The sequence below is a fragment of the Mustela lutreola genome, chromosome 17 (genome assembly GCF_030435805.1).
Source record: "Mustela lutreola isolate mMusLut2 chromosome 17, mMusLut2.pri, whole genome shotgun sequence".
Taxonomy (NCBI): domain Eukaryota; kingdom Metazoa; phylum Chordata; class Mammalia; order Carnivora; family Mustelidae; genus Mustela; species Mustela lutreola.
The window spans coordinates 29,347,430-29,358,965 of record NC_081306.1 but is presented as its reverse complement, the minus strand read 5'-3'; the positions used below and the strand labels follow the sequence as shown (position 1 = coordinate 29,358,965).

General features: G+C 33.6%; 1 long non-coding RNA gene across 3 annotated transcripts in view; it reads right to left on the bottom strand.

The window, feature by feature from the left end:
- Positions 1 to 308: 308 nt before the first annotated feature.
- Positions 309 to 11,536, bottom strand: part of LOC131819851 (uncharacterized) — an 84,979-nt gene continuing 73,751 nt past the window's right edge. For all 3 annotated transcript variants that reach the window (XR_009349348.1, XR_009349347.1, XR_009349349.1), the window contains exon 3: positions 309 to 510. This is a non-coding gene — a long non-coding RNA (uncharacterized LOC131819851). The remainder of the gene's footprint in view (positions 511 to 11,536) is intronic.

Sequence of the window (11,536 nt, the reverse complement as noted above, 5' to 3'; positions counted from 1 at the left end):
TTATCAAAGATTTAATCAATGGGTAATATGCTTCTCGTGGCTGGGAAGCATCAGTTGCCATATATTAAAAACAAAGAAAAGAGGTGTCTGGGTGGCTTCCTCCATAAGTGTCCCTTCTTTTCAGGTCATGATCCCAGGGTCCTGGGATGGAGCCCCACATCAGGCCCTATGCTCAGTGGGAAACCTGCTTCTCCTTTTCCCTCTGCCCTGCTTATAGTTCCTCTTCCTGTCTCTCTGTCTGTCAAATAAATAAAATATTTAAAAAAATACAAGAAAGAAAAAAATGTTTTTAAAAGGTCTTTTTTTTTTTTTTAATTTTCTAGGGGTGCCTGGAAGACTCAGTTGTTTAAGCAGATGTTTGCCTTTGGCTGAGGTCATGATTCCAGTGTACAGGGATCCAGCCCTGCATGGGACTACTTGCACCCCAAGGAGCTTGCTTCTTCCTCTCCCTTTGCACGTGATTCCCCCTGCTTGTGTGCTTCTTCTTCTTCTCTCTCTCTCTCTCTCTCTCTCCTGCTGTCAATAAACAAAATAAAATCTTTTACTAAATAAATAAATAAACAAACAAACAAATAAATAAATAAATAAATCTACTTTCACTCTAGGTCCCTTAACAAAAATTGGTACTGCTTTATTTAAAAAAAAAAAAAAAAGATAATTTAGAAAGATGCTTCCAGAGTTAAAAAGCTGTTTTGTTTCTTTGTCAGGATTAAATATATAAGTGCTTTAAAAAGTAAAAGAAAATATATGCTATATTAACACTAATCACACTATAACTTTGGTGGTTATATCAAGATAATGAAAAGTGACAGATGCTGGCGAGGATGCGGAGAAAGGGGAACCCTCCTACACTGTTGGTGGGAATGCAAGCTGGTGCAGCCACTCTGGAAAACAGCATGGAGGTTCCTCAAAATGTTGAAAATAGAACTGCCCTATGACCCAGCAATTGCACTATTGGGTATTTACCCTAAAGATACAAATGAAAAGTGATTTTAAAGCAAATTTCATTATCAGACATAAAGATCAATTCAAAATTACAGAAGAGTAAAAGGATGAATTCATCAGGGAGTATAATAATTCTTGACTTTTAATACTTAATAACAGGGCACCTGGGTGGCTCCGTGGGTTAAGCCGCTGCCTTCGGCTCAGGTCATGATCTCGGGGTCCTGGGATCGAGTCCCACATCGGGCTCTCTGCTCAGCAGGGAGCCTGCTTCTCTCTCTCTCTCTCTGCCTGCCTCTCTGTCTACTTGTGACCTCTGTCTGTCAAATAAACAAATAAAATCTTTAAAAAAAATACTTAATAACTGATTTGGGGATATATAGGGAAAAACTAAGAACAAAAATCATAACTTCTACCTTAGAAGAGAAATGGAAAAAAATTTCAACACCCTTATTTTAAGATTATATAAGATTATATAGACAAATGGTCATCAAATTGGTAAGATATGTAAAACTTGAACTAAATTATCAACTAACTAGATATGCTTGATATTACAGAACACTCCCAACAACTGCAGACTACATATATCTTAATCCATGATTTTCTTTGCAAAATCAACATTGATAATGTTCTAGTCATACCGCCGTGTACCAGGAAAGAAGTAGCATATTTCTTGAAAAACACAGCTATCAAAGCTCCATTGAGAAACCGTAAAGATGGAGAAGGGATTTGCAAATTATATATCTGATAATGGACATCTACTCTGATTATTAAAAAATGAATAAAAATAAAAAACCTTACTAATAACCAAACAGAGTATCCAATTTTACATGTGAAGAACATTATTGAAGAGACATGTCACCAAAAGTATATGGATGGCTTATAAGCACATGACAAATTTCTCAACATTTAGACATTGAAGAAATACAAATTAAAATCATAATGAGACATGCTTACATATCTATTAGAATGGCTAAAATTATGAAGGCTAATTGTACTTCGTCTGAGCTCGATTGGGAAGCAACAAAAAATCTAAACTGTTGTTGGCATATATCATGATACCACCACTTTGGAAAATAGTTTGAAAATTTTTTTAAATGCAAAATATGTTGCAGTTACACAAATAGCCATTTTACTTCTAGGCATTCAACCAAGAGAAACAAACCCTATGTTCATACAAGGACTTGTATATGAATTTCATAGCAGCTTTATTTTTAAGAATTGAAAACAGTGGAAATGTTCATCAATGTCCATCAATAGAGCAAAGACAAATTATGATCTTTTCATTAAAGAGATTACTGTTCAACATCAAAATGAACTATTTACAATTGGAGATTCTCAAAGTAATGATGCTGAGAAAAGAAAAGCCAGACAATGAATAGTATATACTGTGTGATTCCATGACTATAAAAAATCAAGAAAATACAAATTTATATATAGTCACAGTCATCAAATATATTGGTGTGATTTTAGTGCCTTCTTCTGTGCTCCCATAGCTTCCTCCACTTGGATCTCCGAGCATTTGTTACACCATGTGAAAATATGAACTCTTTTTCTTTATTCTGTATTACTAGAATAAGAATCCTTGAAATTTTATGGACATTTGAACTCTCCGTTATTAGCAGAAATTCTATCACACAGTAAGTTTCCAAATATAAAAGCCAGAGTTTTACAATGACTTCTAAGCTTTTACATGATCTAGCCACTCATTTAACCTCTGTGACCTCTTTCCCTGCTACTCTTCAGTCACTCACAGTGGCCTCCTTGCTATTCCTCAGATATGCCAGGCATGATCCAACCTTATGGCCTTCAAGATAGCCAATTCCTTTGTCTGGAGTGACCTTATTGCTGATAGTTCTGGGCAAATTCATCACCTTTCCATACCTTTGTTCAATTGTCAGCTTCATTGTAACTACCCTGATCTTCCTATTAAAAATTTTAACTCCCCATCCCCTGCCTAGCAATCTTGATTTTTCTCACCCTGATCGAATTTTTCTTTTTCCCCATTGTACTCATCATTTTTGAATGCACTATGCAATTTTTATTAAGGTGTATAGCTTTTGATTGTCTCACCCATTAAAATAAAAGTTCTACAAAGCCAAGTATTTCATTTACCAGTGTAGTCTGAAGTAATATCTGCCATATAATAGGTTCAGTAGACAACTGGTAAATTTCAAAATAAATTAATGTTGAGAGTATACTGAATTTCATAAGTCATTTCAATATTTTTTCCAAAAAATAAACTATGTAAAACATACTTTATATTTACTTTCAAAATATTTTATAGCATATAATGGACAATATACATAAGCCTTAAAGAAACAATCATATAAATAACCATTTCATACCTGCTTAAAAATTGCATAATACCACACTCCTAGATCCTCTCTGAACGCTCTAAAATAACCCATCAAAGGAAATACATTTTTAAAAATAACAGAGTTTTTGGCAAATAATTTAATAAAATTAAAGTTTCATTCATCTATGTAGATCATAATAAATGTTTTTAATAAGCATGAAATTATAACTCTGAAGTGTGCTAAAATGAAACCACCTGCGAAGGGTGAGAGAACAAAAATAAACATCATTTTTCCAAATAAGAGGAATTTATTGCCTTTGAATCAAAGCATGTGGATTTGTTCAAACTGGCAATAAAGGATTATGGAAACACAAACCATAGAAAGTCAGATTTTAGATTTCTAAAAGACTTCGAAGTGAAGAGTATACATTTTTTAAATGCTACATAATGCTACATAATGACAAGATGACAGGTTGTGACAAATAGCATTTTAAAAGCTCTACTCATAATGGAACGGAAGGTGTCATTTCCCTATAATTTTATATATATCATTAATTTACTATATCTGGATACAACATATTACCAAACAGATGTTCATCAAAGACTAAATCATTTCTAATGGAACATAATAATTTGAACCTACATGTATTAATCATTTTTTTCGATCTAACATTTATAGTCTCGCTAAACATTTTATCAGTTGTCGACAAAATTCAAATAAAATAGGATAAAAAGTCGTGTTTGGAAAAGTAGATTTTTTTTCAAATTTGCATTTAAATGAAAATATTTGCTGATATTTTTAAAACTTTAAATGTAATTTTATATATATCTGACCTATCAGATGATATAAAATTCTTAGAGAAAATATGACATATTTTTTTATCTTGGTTGAAGGTATTAATAAAGAGCAACTGTTTGTATTATTTGTATTGTGATATCTTAGTTAATAAACATGAATAACTGGTATAAAATATGTTTTTTTAAAAATTTTATTTATTTACTTGACAGAGATCACAGGAAGGCAGAGAGGCAGCCAGAGAGAGAGGAATGGAAGCAGGCTCCCTGCTGAGAAGAGAGCCCACTGTGGGACTCAATCCCAGGAACCTGGAATCATGACCTGAGCTGAAGGCAGAGATTTTAACCCACTGAGCCACCCAGGCGCCCTAAAATATGTTTTTTTTTTTTATATAGAATTATAGTTCTTGCCAAAATATGGAACTAGCTGGAACTGAATGCCTCCTTCAAAGTCCGCTCTGGAGAAATTATGCAAGTGTAATATGGAACTATTTCAGATATTAACCAAAAACAAAGAAATGATGATAAATTCCTTAAAAGACTCAAAGTTGCTCTTGACTGGTATGTTTCAAGCTCTATTCCTGGTTTGAAGACAGGTTTTAACAGGCCTGTCACTGTAGAAATCAGCTGGATGTTTAGAGGCTATCAGAACTGTACAAAAACCTTAAAGGGGTAAGGACTTGAAAATCCTTTAGAGAGATTAGATCCCTAAGGCATTATTCCTCCACACATTTTCCTCCAATCAATTAAGACTGATGGATGAGGGGCACCTGAGTGGCTCTCTCATCACGTGGGTGGTGGGTTAAACCTCTGCCTTCATCTCAAGTCATGGTCTCTGGGTCCTGGGATCCAGCCCCACATCGGGCTCTACTCAAAAGGAAGCCTGCTTCCCTCCCTGCTTGCCTGCCTCTCTGCTTACTTGTGATCTCTCTCTCTCTCTCTCTTTCTCTCTCTCTGTGTCCAATAAATAAATAAAATCTTAAAAAATAAAGGCTGATGGATGATAAATTATGAAAACTGCTCCCTCCAAATGATGCTTCTTCATAAGGATTTAAGAATTTAAAATTTTAAGAATTTAAAATTGAAACTTGATCATAGGATTTATCTTATAGAATAACATCAAGTGAAGGCAGTTATTATTAGTTCTTAAGTATTTGTGATTCTGAACTCTTGGCCTCATTAGTAAATTTATTTTTAAATTCTCCCATGGAGTGGTGATTGGCCTTCAGTCTTTCATTGATGTACATCATTGGGTCAAATGAGATGTGTGTGCCCAGAACTATATATAATCTTCTTTGTATTTCACTGGAGATGGCATTTCTGAGTTTTGTTCAATTGAATTTGGACAGATGTTTTAATAGTCACTTCTAGAGTTGGCCCTGGAGAATATCTTCCTTTTTTTCTCTTCCCGATTCTCTGAAAAACCTAATTCACATTATCACAGTGATATCACAATTCAAGTTTTTCCAAGCACTATAGCTGCAAAATAGAAGGAAGCTACTCAGAATGTAATACTATTGTGAATGATTGAGAAAGAAAACATTATTATAATTAAGCTACCAGGTTTCAATGTATTTTATTGTTGCTTAGAAAATCCTAGCATACCCAGACTTTACAGAGATTTGATGATCCGAAGAGGAGCTGAACTCATGGACCAAAATAACTATGCACATAAAAAGTACAATTACTTACCTAAAAAAGATGATGTGGTTAACTTTATATGGCAATCCAAGTGTTATTGGAACAGGAATATAAAAAAAAAGCTTAGGGGCGCCTAGGTGGCGCAGTGGATTAAGCCACTGCCTTCAGCTCAGGTCATGATCTCAGGGTCCTGGGATCAAGTCCTGCATCAGGCTCTCTGCTCAGCAGGGAATCTGCTTCCCTCTCTTTCTCTCTCTCTCTCTGCCTGCCCTCCTTCTACTTGTGATCTCTCTCTGTCAAATAAAGAAAGAAAGAAAATCTTAAAAAAAAGAATGACTGTACTTTTAAAAAATAGCTTAAAAGGGGCGCCTGGGTGGCTCAGTGGGTTAAGCCGCTGCCTTCGGTTCAGGTCATGATCTCAGGGTCCTGGGATCAAGCCCCACATCGGGCTTTCTGCTCAACAGGTAGCCTGCTTCCCTTCCTCTCTCTCTGCTCGCCTCTCTGCCTACTTGTGATCTCTCACTGTCAAATAAATAAATAAAATATTTTTAAAAATAGCTTAAAAGTATATGATAAAATAATGATATACATATACAAAGAAAAGATACTATACTGTGAATATAAATTAAGTGAAAATTGTTGAAATAAAGAATACAATAAATGGAGACTAAGATGAATATAGCTGTAAAATGAATAAATGAGTTGGGAAAAACAAACAAACAAACAAATTAATGACTTCTGCCCAAATGCAGCAGAAGAGAAAAAAAAATAAAGAAAATATTTAAATAAGTACTGAGATAAATTTTGGAGAATTAAAGAAAGATAAAAGACACCAGACTTAAAATGATGCCAAACATGAGAAATCGGAAACAAAACAAAACAAAAACCACACACAAAAAAAAACCACTCATATACATTATGGTGAGTTTTAAGAATATCAAAAACAGAGAAGAGCATAAATGATGCCCAAGAGAAGAACAGATCACCTAAAATGTACAAGAATAATACTGACAACAGAATTCTCAATAGTAATAGCATATAAAGGAGACAGCTGGGTGTTTGTATAGATGGAAAAGATATTTGAAACTAGATATTATACATCAACCCAAATTATTTTTTTTAAAGATTTTATTTATTTATTTGACAGAGATCACAAGTAGGCATAGAGGCACAGAGGCAGGCAGAGAGAGAGAGAAGGAAGCAGGCTCCCCGCCAAGCAGAGAGCCCGATGCGGGACTCGATCCCAGGACCCTGAGATCATGACCTGAGCCGAAGGCAGCGGCTTAACCCACTGAGCCACCCAGGCGCCCCCATCAACCCAAATTATTGATTAAATTTGAGAGCACAGTAAAAATACAATGAAGCATGTTAGGTCTTAGAACATTTATCACACAGCGACACACATTTTAGAAAACTTCCTTGGAGGACAGCTCAATTTAGATAGAGAAAACAGAATTATGTACTCAAAGGCACATTTTGAAGGAAGGATTGAATATAGTCTGCACTGCAAATATTCTTTAATCGTATGTTCTGAATTTCCTAAATTTAAGAAGTATTTGTTTAAATATTTATCTTTAAATAAACCCTAGGAGACTTTTTCTTGGATTCTGGAAAATCAGTCCATTGGGATACAAATCTTTTTGCCACTGATGGAAATTGCCTAATGTATTGTTACAGCAATTGTGATTTGCCAATACATGGGTGATGTGTGTGTGTTGTGTGTGTTTATTTTTATTTTTGATGGTTTTACTCTTCTATGAGATTTTTAAGTAGACATAATTTTAATAAATTATGATTTGTTGAAATTTATCTGAGGTTATATATAATAAAATGAAATTTGTGTGAACTAAAGAAGTGCGTCTCCATTTTTTTGTTTTAAGAGTAGACTGGTCTTTAAATATTGTCCAAAGAAGTACATTATATTCATTATTAAATTTGATAATATACAATAAAGTATTTATGGGCATATGGAACCATATCAAATTCTACTATTAATTCATATTAATAATTACCATAAGAGGAAAAAGGGATATTTTTCAAAATGAAAATTAGCATATTCTTCGGAATATGATATAGTGTTATTCACTGAACAGAGGGAACAAATGTCAAAGTTTAACACAGTTTACAGAATGTTTTAACATAAATTGAAATTTAAATCTGACCAAATTTCACAGTTTTAAGTAAAATGGTAGCATTTTATATCCTTGAAAAGTGGTAAGTGACCCAAAACATTGCTTAGAAAAACAAATTTAACACTACACTAGTCTGCGATGGTTAAGTGATGGTACAACTTGCCATTGTGTATCATCAAATGGTATATTTTTTTCTTTTGGTCTTGTCATTATATTTTATTTTAGCCATTCTGGTAAGTGTGTAGTGATATCTCAGTGTCATTTTAATTGCATTTCCTTGATGTCTAATTATGTCAAAATATATTATTTTGATGTTTAATGTTCTGAGCTTTCTCAGTTCAAGACCATGAAGCCACTTGGGAAAAATACAGTTGCAGATGCACTCATAGACCAACTCTTATTTAGAAATAAGAAGAAACATTACTACCCATTCCAACAAAAAATAGACTTGTTATGCAGTAGGGATTTTATAAATTACCTGACACAACTTATATAGTAAGATGAAATGGGACAGGTGGCTTCTTGCAGCTATATACAACATCATTTTAATTTCAATTTTCAGTATAATTTTTCCAAGGTATACACAGAATATATATTTAATGTAAATTGTGAACATTTTAAACTCTGTATATGGAAATTAATCAATCTTAAGTTTATAACAATCAAAATTAACGGAAGTTTATTTAAAATTAGTTAGCTTTCTCTGCATTGCAAGACAGAATAATCAAGAATTGGTAAGAAAAAAATAATCTCTGTAAAATTACCGGGGGTGCATTAATAAGTGTTCGGTAACCGATCAAACTCACAATTTGGATTGAATGGCAAGTGATTTTTAAAATCTGGAACTCATTGTCAATTTTTTTTTCTTCATTGTGTCTTAATAAATTACTCTGTTCATTTGCATGGAAGTGAAGAAAAATGCATGACATTTCATCTCAACACTAACACTTTTAACTGGCAACTCTGAATGTACTTTACAGCAGTGTCACAAAGTAAAGATCAATGATGTTTCATGAAATATTTGTTATAATTCTCAAGGAGATAGGGAGTTTGTGCAAAAATGCAAATCACTTTGCGACTAAACACATTGTTTATTTCAGCTAATTTTAAGAAAGTATGCTAAGACTCTCTCAAAAAAGGAAGCAATGATTTAGGTTTTCCTTCAAACTCCTTATCTAATCCTGAACCAACAGCACATAGTTCAAAGAGCAACTAATTGGAGCAGCTCCAATTTACACGTTTCCTAACAATGCTTAATTTAGTGGAATTTCTGTCCAATTATGTTAATTTGGTGTAGTGAAAGACAAACATTCAAAAAGATCATCCTTAATTTATATAGATTGCCAAACTCTGCATTTTCTGAATGACGCCCAGGAACGTATTTTCAAAAACAAACAAACAATGGCAGAACCACTATTATGTCATCTCTAGGCAGAAAGTGACTCAGAGCCTACATTACTCTCTACCTGAAAGTATACTGTAGGCACTGAAACTACTACCCTGAGTCTGTGCTATCAAATTCCTTAAGTTAGAAAGTTTTAAACCCGTCTGTGTGGGAGTATTTCATTTACAGATAGAGACTTGGTTGTTTATACATTTTCATACTTGATTTTTAGGGTGTAATAACTATGTTTTAAAATTCATGGTGGTGGGACGCCTGGGTGGCTCAGTTGGTTAAGCAGCTGCCTTCCGCTCAGGTCATGATCCCAGCGTCCTGGGATCGAGTCCCACATCGGGCTCCTTGCTCGGCGGGGAGACTGCTTCTCCCTCTGCCTCTGCCTGCCACTCTATCTGCCTGTGCTCCTGCTCTCTCTCTCTCTCTCTAACAAATAAATAAATAAAATATTTAAAAAAAAATTCATGGTGGTTTTGAATACTGTTGGATAATTGTGCTAAAATGGTATATCCATTCCTCCTAGGAAACAGAAATTATAGAAAGGTAGTGCTTTTCAGATCTGACATCTTTGAGTCATTGCAGTTTCAGTATAAATGCAATAGGAAAAGTGACATTCATGTTTATGATATTTTCTATAAATAAATTAGAATGTACTGGAGGCCTGATATAAAGTGGGATGCCTAAACTTCAGTAAGATCTTGTTTTCAATTCAAAATAAATTTTATTTTTTATTTTTTTTATAATGTCCCTCAATTTCAGATAAGTACCCCCCATTAGGTCCACTCCATTTTTTTTTTAAGATTTTATTTATTTTATTTGACTTATAGAGATCACAAGTAGGCAGAGAGGCAGGCAGAGAGAGAGGGAAGAGGAAGCAGGCTCCCTGCTAGGCAGAGAGCCCGATGCGGGGCTCGATCCCAGGACCCTGGGATCATGACCTGAGCCAAAGGCAGAGGCTTTAACCCACTGAGCCACCCAGGCGCCCCCAAAATAAATTTTAAAGTGAATTATGCACCTCTAAGTTCAGAGACAATAAACATCAACCAACACAATTAATAAGTTCTATTTCTTGAAATTTCGGGAGCATTGATAGTCTCATCTCCTGGAAGAACAACAGCTAAAATTTTTGGTCATGGATTCTTGCTAAAATATCACTTTCCCAAAGAAAATTAATCGAATTTTCATTGATTGTTATTGATCATGAAGAATATAACAACCACGATAAAAAGAATAGGAAAACCATGATATCTCATCTGTAAGGGCATGTGGAAAGTAGGAAATGCTAATAAAAATAACTACCATTATTTCCTAAGTTTACATAATATAACAGAACAAAAATATTTCATAACAATATTTTCTAGGCTCATTCTGATAACTCTTTTCTACATTCAAATTTAAAGGTTGAGGCATGTGATATATATTACACAAAAAACATCCCAAGGAATTTGTTAAAAAAAAAAAAAAACTCTTAATAAAGGACAAATGCAAAGGAATTTTTTTCTAATTTAATTAACAAATTGTGAATCGACTTACCTATTTCATCACAGTGTATCAGGCACCAATAATATTTTTTAATCGTCATACCTGATGCAATAGTTACCATCTTTCAGACATACTGATCAGGAACAAGCAAATAAACAAGAGCACTGTAGCTTAAGATCTACCTGCATAAATATAGGACTACTTCAGACAATCTCTTCACCACAACATAGCAATGAATAGAAATCATACATGCTCTGTAATGGACATACAGATGAGATAGAAGGGGATGGGTGTTAATATATGCAGAATCTTTATTAATTACATTGTAAAACATAATATGGAAAAACAGAATACAATTTTAGAAATACCCAGGTCACCATCATTGTTTTATTTTTATATGTGTAGATAAGGAGTTTAATAAACAATCCATGACTATTCAACTTCTTATATTTTGTAAATTTTAGCAAAAGTAACAAACCTAGCAACTAGAAAATTGTATCGATCTGCAAAATACAGCTTTGCCAGTATGGTAGAGGAAAAGCAAAACAAAATAAGTAAGAAAAGTTTAACATTTCACAAGAGTTTTACTTTTATTTTTTTATTTATTATTTTTTATTTTTCATTTATTATTTACTTCTATTTTCTACTTTATTTTAATGAAAATGTCATGACCATAACATAAAAGCAGAATTAAACCAACATGAGAAATTATTTTTTCATAAGTTATAATAAACTAGCTTGGTGATTCATTCAAAAATTATATTACAAACTTCAGTGTTCTTGCAGTAAGTATCACTGCATAAACAAATGAGTCAGGAGTCATAAACTAATGATGATTCTAAATGTTAT